Source organism: Protopterus annectens, chromosome 7.part0 (genome assembly GCF_019279795.1).
Source record: "Protopterus annectens isolate FY-2018-M chromosome 7.part0, PAN1.0, whole genome shotgun sequence".
Taxonomy (NCBI): domain Eukaryota; kingdom Metazoa; phylum Chordata; order Ceratodontiformes; family Protopteridae; genus Protopterus; species Protopterus annectens.
The window spans coordinates 898,098,699-898,122,915 of record NC_056739.1 but is presented as its reverse complement, the minus strand read 5'-3'; the positions used below and the strand labels follow the sequence as shown (position 1 = coordinate 898,122,915).

Here is a 24,217-nt window from a genome sequence, read left to right as displayed (position 1 = left end):
AAAAAAAAAAAAAGTCAAAAATGTAAACAAAAAAACAATGAACTACTTATAACTTATTAGTACAGCAACCAATAGTGCAACCAGACAATATTTAAACTGTGCCAATCGTCTAAACTCAATAACCATGAACATACATATGAATGACAGGGTCATGAATATTAAATAAACACTCCCTTGTGTTAGCTAATCATTGAGCCAAATGTACAGTGTGCACACTAAATATGCATGTAGGAGACATGAATATTCATATCTGTACAAGTGGTGACTAACAAGTGTGCCAAAGTTCATGGATGGATGCCAACACATTTTGTAGAAAGAAAGCAACTGTCAAAATAGACCAACTGTCAAAATAGAATTAAATCTTCCATTTTAAAGTGCATTTAATATTAACACTTTCATTCAGACCAGGATATGTTTCAGAATTAGGCAGTAATTGCCATTTAAGTTCTCTTAGTTCTAAATATAATTCCCAATCTCCAAAAAAAACAGTTAATTTGTTCTAATAATATGAAGTAAAATTTACTAAAAGAAGTATAAAAAATGCTATGTTTAGCAAGGGCATTATTGAAGTTCTTTGCCCTGATGGCTCCTAGATGCTCCTTAATTCTATCTGAAAGTTTTCTTGTAGTTTTACCTACATAAAATGCTTTACAAAATGCACAAATACCTGCATATACTACTGCTGTAGAATGGCAGAAGAAGTATTTTGAAAACTTAATAGTATAATTACAATGTGTGAATTATTTTAAGTGGCGTAGCCATGTCGCTGAAGGAGACTGTCCCAGACAACCAGTCATTGAATTTGCTCATGTTTTTGTGTTCAGTACTTACATGAAAGAAAGAACATATTTGTGTTTTTTAATGGTTTCCTTGGTGGTGGTCTTTAGATGGGTAAGGGAAAAGAATTTTTTTAGGAATATCATGTGGGATTAATAACATTATGAAAACTGGACAGATTGGTAGTTTGCAATTTTTTATGAAGCAGATTTCTTGTGAAGGTTATTGACATTTAATAGTTAAAAGTAATATGAAATATAAGATCCTGGAGGAAAGAAAATGAGTGTAATGAGGAAGAAAACTGGAAAATGTTTTTAGAATGTAAAAAAATAAAGTTTTGGAGAAATTCAGTGGGCATGATATATGTAAGTAAGAGAAACAAATGTGAAATTGAAAGATGGGATAGAGTATCTGTAGCTATCTGGAGATTTTGGAGATATTGGTGTGATTGGATTATTGTGTAGAAATTATAAAGATATGCATGGTAGTTGAAAGGATGGAGGACAGAAAATTAAAGTTAATGGCTTAGAAAAATGACTGGTTTTTTTTTTTTTTTTTTTTTTTTTTTTTTTTTGAAATGATGAGAATGGGAATAATTGTTTTTTTCTGTCTAGATTATATGTTAAAGTGTATAAAAATGGAAAGAAATGGCAAGATATGTTAAAATATGTGCAAATAATGTAAAGAAGTATAAATGATGGAAAGATGCAAGTAAAGCAACTTCAACTCTTTCCATTAAGTGCCATGGGAGCTTTTACATCAGCCTGAGTTACCAGCAACTCAGTTTGACATCTCATCCAAATGCCCGCACCCTAGGAATGCAGCACCCCTCTACATTGCACTGTAGTGCTGTGTGTTTGAAAATGAATTTAACTGGCTAATGTGGAGAATAGACCCCCTGTCCATTCAGAATTCTAGAGAAATCCTTTCATTTACACAAGTTGCTCTTCTTGTATTGTTCTCCTGATGGCACATTTCAGCAATGAATAACTGTACCATAAAGACCAGACAGGATTATCCACACTTCTAAAGATTGTACTGCTCCAGCTTGTACCTCAGAATTAGACTCCACGGTGCTGTGTCCACCTTGAAAAAGATTCCTACCTAAGAACCTAGCAGTACTTTCACCAAACAGGGATTAATGTGCTTTGGAGTGGCTAGGGAAGAGAGTTTACGTCTCCTTAACTTTTTTTTAAGGGCAGTAGACTGATGTCACATATATCAAGGTGGACAACTCGGTGTAAGAAGCATCCAAGACTCTGGAAAGGTTAATAGAAGGGGGACATTGTCATTCTATATGTCAGCCATGTCCTACATGGGATCTAATCTGTCCATTTGCCTTGCTTTTTATAGTACAGCAGATAGCGTAGCAACGGTGTCGGGCATTAGCATAGCCGTTAGGCATCATATCTAACCGGTTTTGCCAGTGACAAGGATGCCAGTTTTATAAGCTGCAAAAACTTGGGCAATATATGCTGAAATGCAGAAGGAAGAGCATCATGACATGGGTGCCATTGCTGTTGAGGTTACATTTCAGCCTCTTCAGTACCTCTAATTTAGGATGCGTTAGAGTTCATGTCCATTATTGTTCAGATGCAGCCAGGAGGAGTCTGATAGCTAAGTGTATGGAAGAATCTGCAGAGGCCATGGCAACTTTTAGAATGGATGACAACCCAAAGGTGGTCAGAATCAACACAATTGATAGTAATACTTTATGTGGCAGGGTCCTGCAGTTTGCATCTTGAGCATTTTCATGAGTATCCCAGTCTGGAAGTAGGATTCACTTGTTTGATATCACATGGGGTAGGTAGATGAGGACTGTAATATCCAGAGGTTATACAAACCCCTTACTCTCTTCTCCCAGACTACAGTCCCACCCCAGCAGAAGGCTGTGGAAAGAAATGTGGGTGTGAGTTTCTTACAAAAATCCAAGCTGCACTAGATCAGAAAGGCTAGGCTTTTATTAGTGGGTGTTTTGGTACCCAAGGAAATGAAAGACCTCAGACTCATCTTGCTCAATTTTCACGTTGACAGTTGTCCTTTGTGACAAGCTGTGGGGCTTTTATGGTATCTGTCCAGCAAAATCACCCAGTCCTTCTCTCTGTATGCCTACCCTCGTGTTTCTTCAATTGCTGTGATGGCCAGGAACCCTTTACACCTAGAAAAGGTGGACCAGATCCTCACTTCAAATTGGAGACCTAACGCTAAGAAATGTACAGAGGTAAATTGACTATTTTTGTTTCAAATTGGACTATGGCCCAGGGTTTAGATTATTTCACTACTCCATTTCCATCTGTTTGAGTTGTTGTGTCTTTCAGCTTTTCCCGGTTAGGGGTCGCCACAGCGGAACTCCTGTCCGCTAAGATTGGCAGTTGATTTTTACGTGCTGAGTTGCCGGCCCTAACGCACAACCTTCAACGAAGGTACGCCCATTCACGCAGGTCTCCACAGAAGACGCTCTAGCTGAGAATCGAACGGGACAATGTCTTGCTGGGAGGCGACAAACGCTACCGCAGCTACCGCAGCACCACCACCGCGAGTAATTGCTCAAAATTTTGTTCTGGTTTGAGCTATTCTTTTAAAATATGTTTATCATTTCTTTTCAGTTTGCATCATGCTGCTGTCTTCTGTTTTCTGGCCTCTACAGGTGTGCAGAACTTCTCATTGGCAGTTTTCTGCTACAGCTACCAGCCTGGTATCCTTTTTCTCCATGAAACTTCTACTTTGTGTTGGAAAGCCTAACTCAACTGCCATTTGAAACTGCTGCTATCTCAAGTTTCCTTCTTGAAAGTTTCTCTCTTGGCAGAAGTGATAGCTATTGGGAACAGTTTCCTTTAGCTGGTATTGTACAGACAGTGTATATACAAGAACAAGTTGTTTTTGTCTGAGGCTGCAAAAAGAGACTTCTTAATTACTCTGAGAGGAAAATATCTGCTGAACTACATGCATGTCCACATACCACTCTGATTTTGTGGTCCGTACCAAATCAGTCAGAAAGGATTTGCTGATGTTTCATATTCAGAAAAGAATTTAGGATAATTTTCAAAATGTGTTCTTTAAAATGTCTCTTGAGTTGCATCTGTTGGCCATAGCTGCCTCTCAGGTTTTCTATAAGAATGCATCCCTGGATGGTATTTGTGCAATGGCTGTGTGGGCATCGCTAAATATTTTTGGTAACACACTGCAGACTAGCTGTGATCTCTATATTCAAGTCTTAAAATGTCTCTTGAGTTGCATCTGTTGGCCATAGCTGCCTCTCAGGTTTTCTATAAGAATGCATCCTTGGATGGTATTTGTGCAATGGCTGTGTGGGCATCGCTGAATATTTTTGGTAACACACTGCAGACTAGCTGTGATCTCTATATTCAAGTCTTACTTTGGCGCCATTGTCTTGGGGCACTCCTTCATGAGGATTCCCCCAAGAGTTGTGTGTGTGTGTGTGTGTGTGTGTGTGTGTGTGTGTGTGTGTGTGTGTGTGTGTGTGTGTGTGTGTGTGTGTGTGTGTGTGACTCTGTTATTTCAGTAATAAGGATGGAATTCCAATGCTACATGTGAAAGCTGCATACCTATTGTAGTGATAGATCTGGAGCTAGAGTGGCAATTCCATACTCCATACTGTTTTCTCCCTCCTTGACCCAGCCTAGACCTGACCACTGTTTAGTTATTTGCTTTGATTTGTTATGTTGTGTGAATTTAGGCTCCTGCCTTGTGCATGCTTCCAAGATCTAGGAAGTTGTCCTTGACACTGGATACTTATGGGTGAATGGGAGAAAGTTCCAAGTACTGGTCTCGTATTAAAACAATGAAGATGGGGCTGCAATCCAAGTCCATCATTATGGTAAGAACATAAGTTTTGTTTGTTCTGTTCATATGCTTGTAAGTATTGGGCATGAAGTTGCATGCATGGCAAAGATGTTATTATTTGTCCATGGATCATCTAGATGCAGAAGATTCAGCAATTGAGTTCAAGGTTGTGGGGAGTGTAGAGCCTATCTTGGCAAGTAGTAGACATAAGATTGAGAAGTAGTGTTCCACATTTTAGATATAGAAAGTTGAAGGGTAGGATACCTTAAGATTACACTAGCACTGCTATGAAACACCTTCACCTATATTTCCCTCTTGCTTTCATTTATAGATGTGATAATATGTGGTAGTGCCGTCTGTGCCAGGGAAAATATGACCGTGCATGTGTAACATATGCTAGCATAGCTAGTTAGAGTTTTGTAAAAGAATTTTGTCATTTGGCTATCCCACTGATTTGTACAGATGCTTGTGTTAAAATGTATTTGTAATGTTCCTTGAGTTAAAAATCAATCAGCAGTGGGTCCTGCTGGACGGAAAAGAGATATACATGTATGCTAGACAGTATTATTATAACTGATTTAATGTATGTGTTTTAACAGACAGTTCTGGAAAGGAAAAGGTTAATCTTAGTCCAGATAATTTTGAAAAATATGTTGAAAATTAAATGTGTTGGTTTAGGCCATAAAGATTTTATCATACAGGTCTGGATGCAGCCAGAGAAAAAAAAATGTCTGGGAAAACCAGTACTAGGAATCTTGCTGTATTGTCCTTAGGGTGAACTAATTTCAACCCTGGAAGGATGGAAGTTTTTGAAATTGATTTATAGCTTTCAGATGCTAAAATATATCTCAGCAAAGCTCTGGTCTTGTATTGTAGCAGAGTCAGGTGACCAGATGTGATATTCTATAATCAACACTGAAGTGATTTTTTTTAGATATTAATGAGAGATATCACAGAACTCTTGCGGCAACACTTTTTCTCAGAACTTGACAGGAAAGATCTCTTACAGATATCTCACTTAACCTCAAACATCAAACCTTTCATGCCTTGTTGTAGTAAGTGACTCAAGACTCATCATCTTGACTTGCTGTAGTAAGTAACTTAACTAGGGAACAGTAATTCTTTAGTCATTCAGGAAAATATAGTGAGATTAGCTGAGTATTATTTTTCTGCATCTGTGTGAATCTTTACATCTCCTGTGAATGAAACTCTGGTGTTTATTGTGATTAGATATTCGGTATTTTCATGTTTTCTGTTTTATTATTATTAAATATTTCTATATGTTTCATTGTGGCCTTTCTTTTAGAAAATACTTTTAGCATCTTAAGAGTACGTATGCTTATTTTTAGTGACACTGTGGCCACTCCTGAAAGCCTTGCTGCATTGGTCAAACTCTACCATTTGTATTGGTATTAATTTTAATCAGTATAATTGGGTACCCTTGTAAGAGCATTAGAGTAGCTGACTGGTGGCAGAGTAATTACCTTATAGTCTGGGCAGAATGATAAATCTGTGCCAGACTTTCCGAGGTAGGGGTGTGTGTGTAAGTGAATATCAAATGTGTGTGTGTGTGTGTGTGTGTGTGTGTGTGTGTCAGCTACTTAGAACAGGGACACGGAGCTCCAAAGTGGTCACTGTGGAGTCTTGTTTGGGGTCGAGAGAGAGAGAGTCCACCCCCAGGTCTGGAGTGTGCTCCCTGTTCTCTTAAGTGAAATTGCGCTTGGTGCAGAGATCTGCATCTGAAAATATTGTGTGTATCCATTTTTGTTCCTAGTGGCCATTCTTCACCGGTCATTAGTGAGGATTGAGGCTGCTTGATTACTGGCCCGGAGTAGAGAGCATTACAATAACTATTGGGCATTTCTAACTATTTGTGGTGATATCCACTCTATCCCAATCCGTTGTAATTATTCCTAAAAATAATTAGCCCAAGTGAGCATTCCTGAGACCCACTGATCATGTTTAATCCAGATATTCAAGAATTAATCTTATGCATCTGAATACTTGAAGCATTTTCACTAAATCTGACTATTTAATTCCTCTGTTTGATCCTTGCAAGTTATTTTGTGCTTATCTGAAGTCTGGCTGAAATAGAATATTCAAGTTAATGAAATAGCTCCACCAGATTTCATATGTTGCATATGATTATCATGCATACAGGTGCTCTGTAAGAGCTGCGCTTATAGTAAGAGAACTCTTTGGTCCTTGCTTAGCATGCAGTTGGAAAATTCTAAATGATGTCCACCTGTCAAAATATCAGTCCAAATCAGTAACATTTCATTAAATAATTCTATATGCTTGCTTTTCCAGAACTTTCTCAGACAGTAGCCAGCTCCATTTGCTGGCTGACTCCTCACATGTATAGTAACTTAATAGCCTTGGGTGACCTCTGATTTCTGAGAATTAAATATGCAACATATTTGTGAACAACACTTAAGCTTGACAAAATCTGCAACAGGTAAACTATAGATATGTAATTAAATCTGCAATATAAGTTTTCCTGTGATGTGAAAAAATATGTAAACTTCTGCCCTTTTCTATGAATTGTATAAAACAAGTATAGAAGTTGTAACTTCCTTCTGCTGGTTACTACAGCAGTTGAACGCAGGATGTGAACAGTGCAGTTATTCTGCTGTTTGGTTATATATGTGACTACTCCTGGACCATGAAGCTAAAGGTTATAAAAGTGCAATCTTATCCTTACCTCCTCTTTCCTCATCCCTTTTCTCTTTTTTACTACTATTGAATAGTAAGTGATTATATAATAACATGCTTATTCTAATACTTTCTTTCTTATCATTAACCATAAACACTTTATATTCTAGTACCTAATGTAAACCATGTGTTACAACAGGTACCACATGGCTTGTCTTTCACTATACAAATATTTTTCAGATATCTCTATTGTTGCTAGATCAGACAAACTGTGCCAGTTTCTGTTTTTATACTTATTGTATAATACTTTAACTACACTATCTATGTTATGTCTCTTACCATTGTATAACATTCATTACTATGTCTAAGTTTATGTATTGTTACTATGTTTGAGCTTTTCTCCCTGGGCCTCCACTGAAAATGGGTTTTGTCCAGTCAGACTTTCCCAGTAAACAAATGTAAAATAAATAAATAAATCAGACAATTCTGTTAAGAAGGTAACCAGCCAAGGCCACTCTTTTCAGTTGCATCTGTGGTGTAATATAAACCAAATAACTGAGAAAGAAATGGAACAGTTGAGAAAAGAGAACTACCCTGCAGCATGCTATGTTGAAACTCTGTGCAGCTTGTTTCTGCCTGATATGTTAGAAAGATACCCCAATTTAGTTGAGGGCAATATAGATGAAGGCACTAATTTCAGTTCTGAAGCTAGAGGAAAAATTAGCTTTAGATAAATGTCTTTCTTTTATGCAATCTACTTGTTCAAAAAGATCATTTTATTTTCACTGCACAGTGTCTGAGTGGTAATTTCTTTATTCATTGTAATCATTCTTGGGCATTGTCTGTTTTCTTATTAACTAGCAAGAGTTTAATATTTCTAAATGATGACATGCTATTTAGAAATATTAAACTCTTGCTGGTTAATAAGAAAACAGACAATGCCACAAACTGATTACAATGAATAAAGAAATTACTCAGAAAAGAATGTGCTAAGCAATACACTTAGACACTGTGCAGTGAAAATAAAATTATCTTTTTGCAGGGTAGTTCTTTTTATCAGCTGTTCCATTTCTTTCTCAGCTATTTACATGCTGCTGGAATCAACCTCTAATTGGTCAGACTGCTGTGCTACACAATATCATTTATGTTGGATATTTGTCTTATTAGCAAAAGTAAAACCATAGCTGAGAGGTCAGTATTTTGACCGTTAGAGTGGTGTCCGTTTACTACCTTGAGTCAGTAGCAAATGCTGTAGCACTGGAAAATATTACCAGCTTTTCCTAGAAGGTAGTGTATATGTGAATCTGAATCTAAAGTTGTGTTAATGTCGGCAAGTGAATGCTGGAAAGCACTGAAACTTGGAGAGATTTGGGTGATAGAGATCTGAGGAGCTAGGTCAAAGTCTCTGAAACCTATTCTTGGGTGTGGATGTTATAAGCCCTTACCTAGGGGAATGGTGCTCATTTCCTGTACTTGTGTAGTCAGTCTTCACTCTACAAGTTGTTTGATGATTCATAATTGCATGTGTATTTATATTTCAATTTCATTTATATCAGTGGTGTGCCTCAAGGAACCATGTCCTTGGTAGCCATCAGTTGTTACATTTTTAGATTAAAAAGGTTAAATTTATTATTGAGCAATGGAATTGATACAAGCACTGTAGCCTCTTTATAGAGTTTGGCTTGTATTTAGTGAGCAGTGGTGTGGATATTGAATTGGACCTGTTTAGCCTGCAAAACATTTTTGTCACTGAAAGTATGTGCACTTACCTAACTAAAGGGGTATAGACTGTACAGCAGTTGTACTTTTAGGAAATGGGCAGAAATGAGCTCTGAAGAATATCATATATTGCTACAGCTGACCAAGGAATGTAGAACTGTTTATGTAGATGGAATTCTATATACTAAATTAGGAAACTGTCTTGATAGATGCTGTGGGTGTGTAGCTTGCAGATAAAGGGCAGTCCATACCATTCCCATATAGCTTCAAAACCCAACGGACGTTAAAGAGGCTAGACGTAGAGATGGAACTTCTAGAGCTTGAGACATCTGTGAGTATACAACAACTGGAAGTATGAAAAAGAGAGAGGCAAAAGCAGCATGACAGAGATGCTGACCCTTTGCAAAGGCACGCAAGTACTGGAAAGTGGGAAAGCAAAGGCACGCAAGTACTGGAAAGTGGGAAAGCTGAGCAATAGATGCCAAGGTCCATACTGAACTGTTTCTACCATATAAAGAGAAGAATGTTCGAATGCAGTCAAGCCAGTAACCTTCACTGAGTGCTAAAAAATGGAAATGACTGGTGTAAAATAAAGACTCCTTTATTATACAAACATTAAACACTTTCATCCAACAATGGGTGCTTCATCAGAATAACCAACCAGCAACATCACTTCCTTAAATAGTCACCCTGACTGTATAATTTAAGGGTATAAAACATGAAAATAATATTACAGTCATAAAATCGATGTATCAATATATAAATTCAAAATTCATACAAGAATAAATATACTGCATAATTTACTATAATTTTATGACTTCATATGGAATCTGAAGTATATAGTCTGTTTAAAAGTTAGTTGAAAATGAAATATGCTAGATTTACATCTAGTATAATTCACTAGTACTCTGTAATAATGTGATTTAATATACCATCTGATTGAAAAGTCCTTATTAAAAATAAACACCTGAATCCTGTTAAACAAAATACCTCTGTAGCTAAGCAGCTTTTAACTTCAGAACAGGCTGTATGCAGATTATTTCATGTAACATAGGTGGTTTATTGTTCAGTGTACGCTGCCGTAACAATTCTTTGCATTGTAAAAGGTCCTTCCACTCACCCCCCTGGGAATTTTTGCCTAAAATTTTAATTATTCCAAATAGGAATCGTATTCCTTACACAGTTCTACATGCTTTACAAGGGCATTGTTAGGATTCTTTCTATCAATATCGTAGTTATGCTCATAAATTCTTTTTCTTAACATCCTTTCCATCTTTCATATATAAAACCTGTCACATCTTGAACATTTAGCCAGGTAAATTAGTCCAGTTGATGCACAATTCCTGCCCTTGAAAACTACTTTAGAATTAAATTTAATTTTTAGAATAATACATTTCTCTTCTAATATATAAGGACTCCACTTTTTGATGTTATTTCTTTATTCTCTTCTTCGCTCATCCCACGTTTTGATCTTTTTGGTAATTTCGTAAATTAACGAGTTGTATTCATAAAAAGGGGTTCATTTCCTGTAATTCTGTTTATCTCATTTCCGTTTAGAAATTTTCAGTTACCCCTTACATTTCTAAGATCCCTAACGCAATCACTATATGGCACTACACAGGCTCTTTCAAATTTATCAGTTACATACCTCTTTTGGTGTGTCTTTCTCAATTCCTATAGGGCCCTTCCCTAGAGGTGGTTTATATTTAATTCCCCATAGATCTTTCACCTCCTTAATGGCATCACACACCATGGTGTCAGTTTATTTCCCTCTCAACAAACCTCAGTTTTAGATTTTGCATTTCTGTTTCTAAATCCTCAAGTGTCATTTTCACCACCCTAATGCTCTGACCTTTTATCAAATTCCTCTTAAATGAGTATAGGTAGAAACTAGCATAATGCAAATAAGAGTTACTAAAAGTGGGCTTTCTGTAATTTCTTAACTTGAAACCCATATCTGTATGCCTGATATCTAAATAATTAGCCATTTCCCTATCATAGTTAAAATAAAAATAAAAAAAAAGCAATTGAACTGTCCATCCATAAAAACAATACAGTCATTAGCTGTCATCTGGTCTGTTCTGTAAAATAAGTATTTTGTCTAAAAATCTTAAATATAATTTGATGTATTTATAAATTTAGAAATAAAAATCTTATTCTTCTCCTAAGCCAGAAGAACAGCATTAGCATAATAGGGTAGCATAAGCTGCACCCATTGCAAATACTTTTACCTACCCGAATATTTCACCTTCAAAATAAATGAAATTGTTCTCTTAAGACCAACAAAACTGGCGTTGGGTATAGGAAAACTAGGCGGCTGCCTAGGGCACCACTCTAGTAGGGGAAGTTTTCCGTATTTATTTATTTTTTTGTAGTAAAGAACATTTTTTTAAATGTGTTGAATAAATACAGGAAAAACTGAAGAATAAGACTAACTGAAAAAAAGGAAGAAAAAAGTAATCTGGATTGTATAGATAGACCAGGATGGAGGCACTGGGTGGTGTGTGTGGGGGGGGATGCTGTGAAGCCCTTTTGCCTAGGGCACCAATTGACCAAAGGCCAGTCATGAAGACCAAGGTAGCAAGACCCAATAAAACCTAATACTTTCTCCAGATAAAAAATCTCATTGAAAGTATCAAAAAAAAAAAAAAAAAAAAAAAGAGAACTCCTCACTGAATTTAATAAATACTTAATTCTGATGTTGACTATTTTCATTCTGTCCTCAGCGGATGGATTCTGATCCAATCCTCTGATCTGACTCTGCTGTTACTGAAACTCGTGGTAACCAAAAGTTCTCGAGCTTTCCCCATACCCATAATGTAACAACCCTAAGCTACCCAAGATCTTGTTTACTGCTCTTTCCAAAAAGATCTGGGTAACCTAGCTCTCTAGCGTTTTCAGATAAATGATAGGTTTTTTCTTCAGTCTACATCATTCTTCTTCTTCTTTCGGCTTTTCCTGGTTAGGGGTTACCACAGCGTATCACCCGTCAGCTCATGAGTGGCAGTGGAGTTTTACGGTGTCGAGTTGCCAGCCCGGCGCCCAACCTTCCACAGAAGGCGCACACACTCACACCTAGGGCCAATTTAGAGTGTCCAGTCCACCTACAGCATGTCTTTGGGATGTGGCTTCAGTCTACATCATTAAAACTTAATATTTTCTAATTTGTTCTCATAGTGCTCATCTCTTACCCCCTCATATGTTTTTCTCATCTCTTCAATTAATATTGTTGGTAGTTTCTTCCCATCTCTGTCTCTTACAGTTTGTCATTGATCTTTTATCTTTCTATACTTTTACCTTCTACACTCCTTTATACTTAGTACCATAGTTGGTATTTTTCTCTGCCTTCTGTCTTCCAAAAAAAAAAGACTGCATTACTTAACTTTTTATGTTTTTTTTGTAGTCACTAATGTAATGGGGGAGAAAGGCCCCTCTGGGTTTAAAAAGTATGTCAAGTGTGGACAAGCTGCCACTGTCATATGGCCACACATTGTGTTTACTGCCTAGGGCCACAGCATTTACTTGAGAATTTATCAATATGCCATGGTTTCAATCCTAGAGCTCTAGCTGAGAGGAAAAATAATATAATGTTATTGCTGTCTTCCTTTGGAGAAGCACTATCTGGGACTTAATCCCCCAAAGGTAAAGTTAAAGAAAAAAAGCTTTTGTCTCTGAAGCCGTCTAGAAAAAGAAGAAAGTTGGATCCAAGAAGGTCTCAAAGTTCTTCTTCCTCTGATCCAAAGAGGGGAATAAAAGCGATGGATCCAATTATCTCGATAAGATGATTAAGCAATCGGATCCGACAGCTTCGAATCCTGTGGTTCTCCCCAGGCTGAGATACTTCTATTGATCCTGTACTTTCTAGGATGCCTTCACCCTTTTTGGAATGACACCAATCCTGAGTCTCCTTATGTTGTCTCGTCTCCTTCATCTAGAAGTCCGACTGAAGAAGATCTGGAAAGGATGATGCAGAAATTTATCTCTGCACAGATTCAGATGGGTGTCTTGCCAGCTTATACCCCATTGGATTAGGAGATCCGTCCATCAACAATATCCCCTCTTCATCTTCCTCCTGTGATCCCTTTGGTTGTCTGAGTCCTTGGATTCTAGCCTTCCAGGTCCATCTGGCTTGGATCCAAAAAATGGTAGGCTTTGGATCCAAGGATAAAGTTGAGTGCTCCAGTTCAGATTTCTTCATATCCAGATGACTTGCAGAGCCAAAGCTTTACTGTTGGATATGAGGTGTTGGAGTAGACTCCAAAGTTGGCACAGTCTCTGCTCCTCGGAGCCTCAGCACTAGATAGCTCAGCCCCAACTTCCTGCTAGGGGAGGATGCCTTCAGAGTGGGGGAGGACAGCGGTTCAGAAGCTTGTCGTCGTGGCACTGGGGTCTTCTCCGTCTCCAGGGTCATCAACCTTCAAGGTTTTGAAGGAGGTATTCTCTGCTGCAACAGGATGGACGGATCTGACCCCCTTGGATCCTCAACCTTCTACTCTGATGTCTTTGCACTTGGAGCCTAATCATTCTTTACCACAGAGACAGAGAGTCCGAGATCTGCAGCCTTCCCAATAGGGTATTACAGTTGCTTCCAGTACCTCTCTGCTACACCCTACTGAGGAGGTCCCTATGAAGAAATGCAAGAGGAAGCACTTGGACTGTCAACAAGAGTCAGTTATGGAGGATACAGACTCAGATGTAAGTGAAGGGTCCCCACAATCACTTCCAGAGGACTTCTCATTTGGAGAGTTCCTTGACATCCTAAAACAGAGAGGTGTTTAGATGGCCAGCAACCCTTCATCTGAGGAGTCAGTATTCTTGGAAGCTTTTGGTATTGGCCCATGTACCTCATGGGTTACTCCACCTGCTAATGAGTTTATTGATTTGGTCTCTTGGTGGGTGTGGAAGGAACCTGACACAGTTGAACCCATACCTAGAAGACCGGACAAGATTGTGGCACCACCATTGGGAAAAGGGTTTTGGGCTAAAGGGATCCCTGTTGATGCCATGTTCATAGTGGGAGCCACTGAAAAGATACTCACTAAGCAGCGTTCCACTGTTCATCCCCCTAACAGGGAGTCTAGGGCAATGGACAGGTTTGGGAAGTGCATCTATGCTTGAGCAACTTTTGCCCTAAGGTCGCTGAATTATTTGGCACATTGTGCTAGGCTGCAGAGGGATTTGATTAAGGAACTTTCAAATACCGTCTGAAGATCCATTTCTGCTGAGGTCCAATAACCCTTGAGTTGTCAGTTGGCTACCGTGCAATCTATTTCAAATTCATTGATGATGCTTACTTCACATGTAGCCAAAGGTGCCTTGTCGGCAGCAGGTTCAGGCATTTCCATCAGGAAGCATGCCTGGATGTGCTTATACGATTTTGTGGAGCCCATCAATTCTTCGTTCGTCAGTGCTCCTTTTGACCGCATGTCTTGGTCTGGCCCCAAAGTGAAGGACATATCCAGGTGTGAGAAAAAATTGGAAAAACCCTATCTGCAGTGGGTGTAAATTTTTCATCCCCGAGGCAGTCAGAATATGGGGTTCAGGAAGTCCCAGGAACCTTTCCAGGACACATGTGGAGAATGTTCCCATAGGGACAGAAGGGAGAACTCTAATGGTTGATGCCACCCAGCCAGAAGGAAGAGGCAGCAATTGAAATACAAAAGCTGCTAGAAAAAGTCATCCAAGAGGTCCCGCCAGACCAGATAGAATGCGGAAATTACTTAAGGTTCTTAGTGCCAAAGAAAACAGGGGACTCGGACTGGAGACTAGTTTTGGATCTCAGCAACTTGAACTAGTCAGTTTGACATGACAAGTTTTGGATGGTCGCAGTTCAGTCCATTGTCCCTTTTCTGGACAAGGATGACTGGATGTGCTTGATAGACCTTCAGGATGCTTACTATCACATAAAGATGAACAGACAATCCAGAAGGTAGTTACACTTCCGGCTGGCAGTCTGTCACTACCAGTTCAAGGTTCTGCCCTTTAGTCTCACCACAGCCTCCAGGGTGTTCACCAAGTGCATGGCAGTAGGATCAGCTCACTTGAGACTGCAGTTATTCCGGGTGTTTCCATATCTAGATGATTGGCTCATTACTACCCTGACCAGGCATCCATTGATAAGGCAAAGAAATCAGGTTCACCAGACTTGTTCTGTTCTGGGTGAATAACTATAAACTACGACAAGTCTCGGCTAGAACCAACTCAGAATTTGGAATTCATAGGAACAGTTTTCAACACAAAATCAATGATAACTTCACTGCCTCCCTCAAGAGTGCAAACTGTCAGATCACAGGTCAGAAAAATAATCTGCAGTACCAAGATATCAGCCGTCTTTGTCCTTCAAGCTCTTGGATCAATGCCAGCTGCAATAACTATCATACCTTTAGCCAGATTTTACGTGAGGGTTCTCTAGTAGATGCTAGCAACACAATGGTCAATACTTTACCAACCCATGTCAAATCTGATACGAATCACTGAGGGATGCAAGAGAGATCTCGGGTGGTGGATTCAGTCAAATCAGGTTCTACAAGGCTGTCTGTTCATTCCCTTTCAGCCCATGGCCATAGTGACCACCATGCTTCTCAGTTGGGGTGGGGGTGAGGGGGCATTTTCTGGGGAAAACAGTCAAAGGCCCTTGATCCTCCAAAGAGGCCAACCTGTATGTCAGTGTCCTAGAGATGAGAACAGTGCTTCTAACATTGCAGGCCTTCCAGGATGCTCTCCCTTCAGGGATGATTGCAGTTAAAATGGACAATATGTCAGTAGTGTGGTACATCAACAAACAATGAAGGACCAGATCATACCCCTTGTGTCAAAATGCACAAAGTGTGTGGCAATGGGCGATCCCATCCAACTGCTTTCTCATAGCAATGCGCATTCCGGGGAAGTACAGTGTGATAGCAGACAAACTTTGCAAGTGCATTCTTCTGCCTCACCAGTGGTCTGTCAACAAGAATGTTACAGAAATGATTTTTCATCGATGGGGCCAGCCTTTGCTGCAGTCTTTTTGGTTCTCCCCTAAACAACAAATGCAGCAGCTATTTTCCCCTAATACTCTCATAGGTTAATCATAGGGGGATGCTCTGCTTCCCATTTGGCCCCCTGGTCTACTTTATGCCTACCCACCAATCCCATTAATTCCAAAATTTCTGCTGAAAGCTGTCAGGCTGAAGAGCAAAATCATTCTCATTGCACCTTACTGGCTTTGGCGGATTTGGTTTCTCTTCCTTTGGCCTCACTTGCCACACCAACCTTGGATTCTGGATCCGACTCCAGACCTCCTGTCACACCTGACTGGCATGATCCATCCCAACATCTGAAACCTCAGGATGATGGCCTGGTTTCTCCAGTTCTGTTAATAGCCACACAGCTGATGCTCTCTTCCTCTGTCCAACATATACTTTTATCTTCCCGTAAACATTCAACACGTAAACTCTGTACAAATAAATGGAAATAAATTGTTTACTGGCACAACAAAATCATTTTGAGCCATTTTCAGCTCTAATACGTAACATACTAGAGTTTTTATCTTTACTTTTTAAAGAAGGAGCTAGTTCCTCAACCAATTAATGTTCAGCTAGCAGCAATATCAAATTTTCACATTGGATTTGAAGGTTCTTAGCCTCACATAAATTGTGCAAAGCTTTCTTGCAAGGCACTCTCCGTTTGAGACTTCATTCAAGGACCTTAATCCCCCCATGAGATCTCAGTCTGGTACAGCAGGCACTAATGCATTCTCCCTTTGAACCAGCTGCTAAAAGTAACCTTAATTATCTTACCTGGAAAACTGTTTTTCTAATAGCCATCAACTCTATTCGATGAATTTCAGAGATTCAAGCCTCTTCTTCAAAACCTCCATATTTGATCTTTCACAAGGACAGAGTGATTCTGTGAACAAATGCCTCCTTTCTTCCCAAGGTGGTGTCAGAATGTAATATCACTCAGTCCATTAATTTACTGGTATTCTTCCCTAATTTTACAAGCAAGGGTGAATTAATGTTACATTTATTATATGTTCACAGAATTATGTTTTTAATTGCATAGAGCAAAAAGATACAAGAAAAACAGACCAGTTGTTTCTTTTTGCAGAATTGAAATCGGGTAAACCAGTTGCAAAAGTAACTTTAGCCAGATGGTTGACCTGACTGTATTTCATTTATTTATAGCAAATTGGATGTTACCTTACTACACCCAATACGAGCTCATTCAACTAGATCCATGGCAGCTTCTTCAGATTTTCTATCTAGAGTAAGTAATTTCTATGTTAAATTGTTAATCACTATGTAATCCAATGTAACTACTGTCTGTTTATTTTACTGTGGAGCTTTTCTCCCCGGGCCTCCGCTGAAAATGGACCCATATCCAGTCGGACACTCCCGGGCAACAAATTTAAATAAATAAATAAATAAAAATAAATAAATAGAGCTTCCATGGATGACATATGTGCTTCATCAATTTGGGCTACTTCCCAAACTTTTATTACTCATTACAAATTTGATCTGGTCTCCAGGGATACAGCATTATTTGGCTCAAATGTGCTCAGGATTATCTTTCCTTAGAGTCCACATGGGGTTATAGATAGCCGGGGACTCTGTCCCATCAGTTGAGGATAGAATGAAAACTGTCAACATCAAATAAAGAAGTTATGTACTTATAAAGTTACATCTGTGTTGTCCATTTTCATTCTTCCTCAACTTCCCACCCATCAGCCCCCATCCTTTCTGTTCTAAAACTTCTGCACAAATGAGTTATTAGAGGAACATCACCATTCTTTATATTGAGCTCCAGATATAGTTTTCTCCTTTGTTGAGCACACATAGTTTTACGTCTCCTGTATTCATGCATATTAAACATTCCTTTTCTGGTAAAAAAAAATCATGAAACAGGATTAGAGGTAGCTTAGGGTTGGTGCATTATGGGAAAGGGAGAAGCTTGAGAGCTTTTGGTTGCCAAGAGCTTTAGTAACGTCCGAGTCGGATCTGAGGATCAAATCTGGACCCATACAACTGGACAATTGCGAACTTTTTGTCAATTTTGATGTTTGTAATGACATTGATGCCCTAATTGATTGTAACAAAACGCTAGAATGCATCATTTGTGATGATTGTGTTGGGGGGGTGAAAGATCAAGTTGCGAACAACAAAGTTGATTTATTGTTTCAAGATGATTGTGTTAATAGAAATGTCGAACATGACAATGTTTTGAATGAAGGTTTTGGTATTATCCAGGAAATTGTAGATGATAGGGGCAGTGAAGAATCATCAGGAAATGTGATTTCAATGGATATTGGTCAGGAGGGGTCCAGGGTTATTGACCGTGGAACTAGTTTGCACATTGGAACTACAGTGGAGGGAACTTCGATACCTTTTGAGGGGATGAAACATTCCATTGTTAAAGAAAAAGGATTTATCATCTACAATTATACTGAACTTGTTTAGAATGACTCACACTTTGATTTGTTCAGTAGGGGTGACAAATTTGTACCTAATTTTAGGTTGGATGCAACACAGTTATTAAAAAATTTAAAACTTTATGTAAGAGAACTAAATTTAAGAATGTATTTTGCTGGGGGTTCACTGGGTGTTATGGACCGGGGGGAAGGGCAGAACAACACTTTGTTAAAAAGAAGGAGTGTGTTCATACCACCTCAGTGCAGGGAACTTGTTGTTTTTGAGAATGTTGTTGAATACGAGTTAAGAAAAATTTGTGGACAAAGGACCAGTTATGATGACAATTTATCCCAGGATGAAAGAAATGTACTTCACGATCTCAGTTCTTCAGGACAGTATAGATGCATGAGACCGGACAAGGGTGGGGGGATGGTGATTATGTACAGCATTGACTACACTGGTCAGATGATGGAAATGTTGGGGGATGTTAGCACATATTGTAGAGTTTCCAGACACGAGGTCAATGTGGCATATAAAAGGATTGATTTATATCTTTTGGACAGCTTATTTCAAGGTGCCATTACTGAGGAAGAGTTCCACTATCTCGTAGTAAAGTTTCCAAAAATGCCAAAATTTTTTGGCATACCTAAGGTGCACAAGGGTACTGAACATCTTCAGTTTCGACCCATTGTTTCTGCAAAGGGTTCGAAGACTGAACCCCTGGCTTCATATGTTGACCTGCATTGTAAGAAGGCTACATTAGATGCAGGTCACATATTGAAAGACTCATGGCACTGTCTAGAGAGACTGAGTACGGTTGAAATGGTGGATACTAGTAGTTTTGGATTTCTGACAATAGATGTCATCAACCTGTTTTCAGTCATCCCCCACCAAACTGGCCTCAGACTTTTTTATGATAGTCTTTTTACTAGCCCCAGTTTTGATTCAAGTAAACTGGAGATTTGTCACGGATTAATGGGGCTTGTTTTGGAGAACAATTTTTTAACATTTGAAGGTGAAGTGTATAGACAGCGAACTGGGGTGGCAATGGGAGCACGTTGCGCCCCTGTATTTGCAAACCTGGTTCTTTTAGCATGGGAGAAAGAAAATATATTTAATTCAAGTTATGTTAAAAACATTCTACTTTATAACAGATTTCTTGATGATTTACTTATCCTTTGGCGGGGGGATGAAGAAAGTGTTAAGGAGTTCATGGCACACTTGAACACCAGTTCTGACTTTCTTAAATTTACTTACAATTGGAGTCCTGAGTGTGCAAATTATTTGGATATTGAAATTTCAAAAATGACTTGGGATTCAATAGTAACATTTATAGAAAACCTAGTTATGCAAATTCTATGTTGCATTTTGCAAGTTGCCACCCTTTACATCAAAGGAGGGGACTAGTGAAGGGCCAAATGGTTCGTCTATCGAAGTTAATTAGTGACGACACAGTGTACCAAAAAGAGATGTACACACTTATTGGATTATTCCTTGAAAGGGGTTACCCGTTGAATTTGTTAATTAAAATTAAACGGGAAGTGAATAAAAAGAGGTACACTAGGTACGTCCCAATTTTGAAAGCAAAGGTTTCCCGGATTGACTTTAATAACTTGAACGAAGTTATGGAAGAGGACAACAAATTTGGGTGTTGTCCTAAATTTGTTTTAAAATACAATGAAATTTCTTTGGGTATTCGTTCAAGTTTGAACTTTATATGGGAGCATTTCTTAAGTAGAGATACAAGGAATATACTGGGTGACACCCCTACCATAGTTTTTAGTAGGGGTTCCAATTTAAAGGATATTTTGGAAAGAAATTGGAGGGGTACTAGACGTTCCTTTATGAACAAATGTGGTTGTTGCAAATGGTGTAGGTATATAGCTGTAGGGGCCTACCTCACTGTCAAAGGTTTTGGGCGAACCATTGCTTGCCCTGGTATGTGTAATTGTCAAACCAAGAATTGTGTTTACATAGCGACTTGTATGTCATGCGACACTTTTTATGTCGGCATGACAACGGGAAGCTTAAAAGAAAGAATTCGAGAACATTGTGGTTCTATTAGAAGAGGGGACGAACATAATGCACTCTTCTTACATTCCCAAAAATGTCATGAATTTAAAAAGTTTCTGTTCTTTATAGTTGACAAGGTACATTCTGATTACCAAGGTGACATTAAAAATCATGTGGCGTTGCGTGAGATGGAGTGGCAGATCAGATTGAATGCCACTAGATCACCTGGGATTAATGAGAACATTTCCTTGAAACCTCTGTTGAAATTTAGGGCAAGTTTAATATGAACTACAAACAAATTATTATTATATTGCTTATTGTCAATTATTAATTATTTATTCATTAATATTATTCAAGATTAGGAAGGACAAATTTAATATTATATCTATAGTTATACACTGTTAACACAATAACATTTTGTAACAATGTATTAAAATACTGTCAACATTTGGTAAGGTAACATTTTATTTTATATTACACATTTAGGTATATTAATTTTATTTTATTTGGATGTATGAAAGGTTACATAGGATTTTTTATATATCAATTGTACATTTACAAAGAATTTTAAGGTAAATGTCATTGTTAGGAATTTTAGATTGATTATGTTTTATGTTTTTATGTTGCTTTAAGTTGTAAGTCTTGTGGATGTTCAAGATTGATTAATTGGATAATTGACTAATGTTAGAAATGTATTAGTATTTATTTGAAGCAAGCTGGGTATGATAATCATGACTCTGATGAAGCCAGTGTATCTGGTGAAAGCGCTTAGTCAAAGTGTCTTTTACTGTGTGTGGTGGAATAAATCATCTATTTATTTTATTCGCAACGTGCTTGGTTTTTGCCTACACTAGCAACGGTTCTTTGGTTTGTGTCTCATTGCCGTTTTACTTGAACACTGTGGTTGATATTCATGAATTACCTTGTGGATTCCTGTCTTGGAGTCTTAATTTTTTGTGACTGGACCCATCAGCTGAGGAAGAATGAAAATGTAAAAGCAAAGAAAGTGGAGGAACCAAAAGTGTCCAAAAATATAAATGTATAAATAGAGAAAAGACACTTCGGCTGGAGATAAAAACACTTTAATACAAATAAAAATAACAAAAAGGTAAGCGCTTTCGAGGTAACCCTCTTCTTCAGACCTAAATACAAACTGATGAAGTTCCTGGATTTAAATGCAAGCACTGACCAATAAAAACAAGGCTTAGGAATGCATCATAAACAGTGGTAAACCTCTTCTCTTCAAAAGAGGTTTTAAAGACACAGCGCTATTGAGCCAGGTGGAAAATATGCCTTGAAATCCACAATCTATCTTAAGTCAACATATTCTGTCTCATTTTTAATGTCCCCTTCACGCAAACTGACATTCACTTTCTGCAAAACTAAAAATTTAAAATGATGCTGTGTATCATGATCAATTATATGCTTAGCTAGTGCATTCGTGCATTTGCTGTTACGTATGTCATTGAGATGTTCCAAAATTCTTTCTTTTAACATGCGATTAGTCTTGCCTATGTAAAATGCACTACATAAATTACACTTTGCTAAATAAACAATGTTTCTTGAGGAACAATAAGCATAAAAAGAAAACTCTATAGGCTTATCATTTAGTAGATGTCTGACCATCCAAGCAGACCATGAAGAGGGAGTAGAGAATGTTAGAAGCTTTCTAAATAAAGAAAGTGAGTTTTCTAATATCAAAGTGAATATGATTTCTGCATTACATGATTTGATATTAGAGAACAATGTTTTTCTATTTGAGAGTGAATTCTTCCTTCAGAAAGTAGGAGTTACTATGGGCACAGCATGTGCTAACACATACGCCAACATTGTGCCAGCCCAACGGGAGAAGGAGATGGTATTTTCTCTGACATGTTCAAGCAACACATTACGTTCTACAAGCGTTTTGTGAATGACATCTTTTTTACTTGGCATGGGAATGAGCAAGATTTAGACAGTTTTGTTAACTTCCTTGAGAATACTACATCTTACCTCACTTTCTCACTTAAATTTCCAAAAGAAAAGCTGGGGATGTTCTTGTTAGTAAGAGCATATTAGGAGATGTATCAACTAAAATGCACAGGAAAGATTGTAGGAAAAATAACATTCTCCATCGCTCTAGCATGCATCCCAGGCATATTATGAAAAATGTAGTCAAGAATCAAGTGCTACACTGTAGGAGACTTCACACTGATAGGACTGACTACACTGCTGCGGTCCAGGCCCTTACATCAGATGATCTAGATAGAGGATACAAGAAGTTTGACATAGATAGTGCAATAGAGGAGGTTAATTCCTCCGATATGTGTAAAACCAAGCCCTACTTTTCTGATAGCTGTCGAGTTGAAGTACAAAGTGCAGGAAGGAAAGTTAATCAACCTGTGAATAGGTTGTGTTTGACTTATTCTAACAATGTTAATTTAGTATGTGATATTGTTAAAAGAATTGGCCTATTTTGTTGACTTGATCCAAATATTAGCCAGGTACTGGGAACTAATCCCAACTTTAGCTTCAAGAATAATAGAAACCTAAAACAAAGGTTATTTTATAAGCACCATAATATATGTGAGAGGTTTAACTCGCAGCGTAGACGTACCCACCCCTGTAGAACCTTTAAAGCTTGTGCCTATATATGGTCTACTTGGATGGTCAGACATCCACTAAATGATAAGCCTATAGAGTTTTCTTTTTATGCTGATTGTTCCACAAGAAACATTGTTTATTTAGCAAAGTGTAATTTATGTAGTGCATTTTACATAGGCAAGACTAATTGCATGTTAAAAGAAAGAATTTTGGAATATCTCAATGACATACGTAACAGCAACTGCATGGATGCAGTAGCTAAGCATGTACTTGATCATGATACACAGCATAATTTTAAAAATTTTAGTTTTGCAGAAAGCGCAAGCCAGTTTGCGTGAAGGGGACATTTAAAATTAGACAGAATATGTTGAATTAAGATGGCTTGTGGATTTCAAGGCATATTTTCCACCTGGCTTCAATAGCACTGTGTCTTTAAAACCTCTTTTGAAGAGAAGAGGTTTACCACATTAATTAATTAACTAACTAATTAACTGTTTATGATGCATTCCCAAGCCTTGTTTTTATTGGTCAGTGCTTGTATTTAAATCCAGGATTTTTATCAGTTTGTATTTAGGTCTGATGAAGAGGGTTACCTCGAAAGCACTTACCTTTTTGTTATTTTTATTTGTATTAAAGTGTCTTTATCTCCAGCTGAAATGTCTTTTCTCTATTTATGAAGAATGAAATTGGACAGCATAGATGGAATGTTATTGTAAGTACACAGCTTCTTTGTATATAGTCTAAAAATCTACAATATAATTGATTTTATGGAATGGACTGGATAACAATGATTTTATTATATTAAGACGTAGTTCCCATTTTTTTTTTTTTTTTTTTTTTACTTTTAACTATGATAGGGAGACTGCTAACTATTTAGACCTACAGATAATGTGTTTCCTGTCAAGAATTTACTGAAAGGCCACTTTTAACAACTCTTATTTGTATTACGCTAGTTTTTACCCATACTCACTTTAGAGGAATTTGATAAAAGGTCAGAGTAATACGGTAAAGAGATTGACTTCCACATGTGATTATTTAGAAATAGAAATGCAAAAGCTAAAACCGATGTTTGTTGACAGGAAACCCTGAGACCATGGTGTGGAATGTCATTAAAGAGGTGAAAAATATATGGGGACTTGCATATAAACCACGTCTAGGGAAGGGCCCTATAAGGATTGCAAGAGATGCACCTAAAGTATAATGAACTTGAAAGAGCCAGTGAAGTGACATGTAGTGATTGTTCTCAAAAGATTAGAAATTACCAATTATCCCTTTTT

The 24,217-nt window shown here is 38.0% G+C and overlaps 1 protein-coding gene across 1 annotated transcript in view; it reads left to right on the top strand.

Moving 5' to 3' along the window:
* Nucleotides 1–24,217, top strand: part of TEX264 (testis expressed 264, ER-phagy receptor) — a 560,731-nt gene that overhangs the window by 395,455 nt on the left and 141,059 nt on the right. The gene's annotated exons all lie outside the window — the stretch shown is intronic.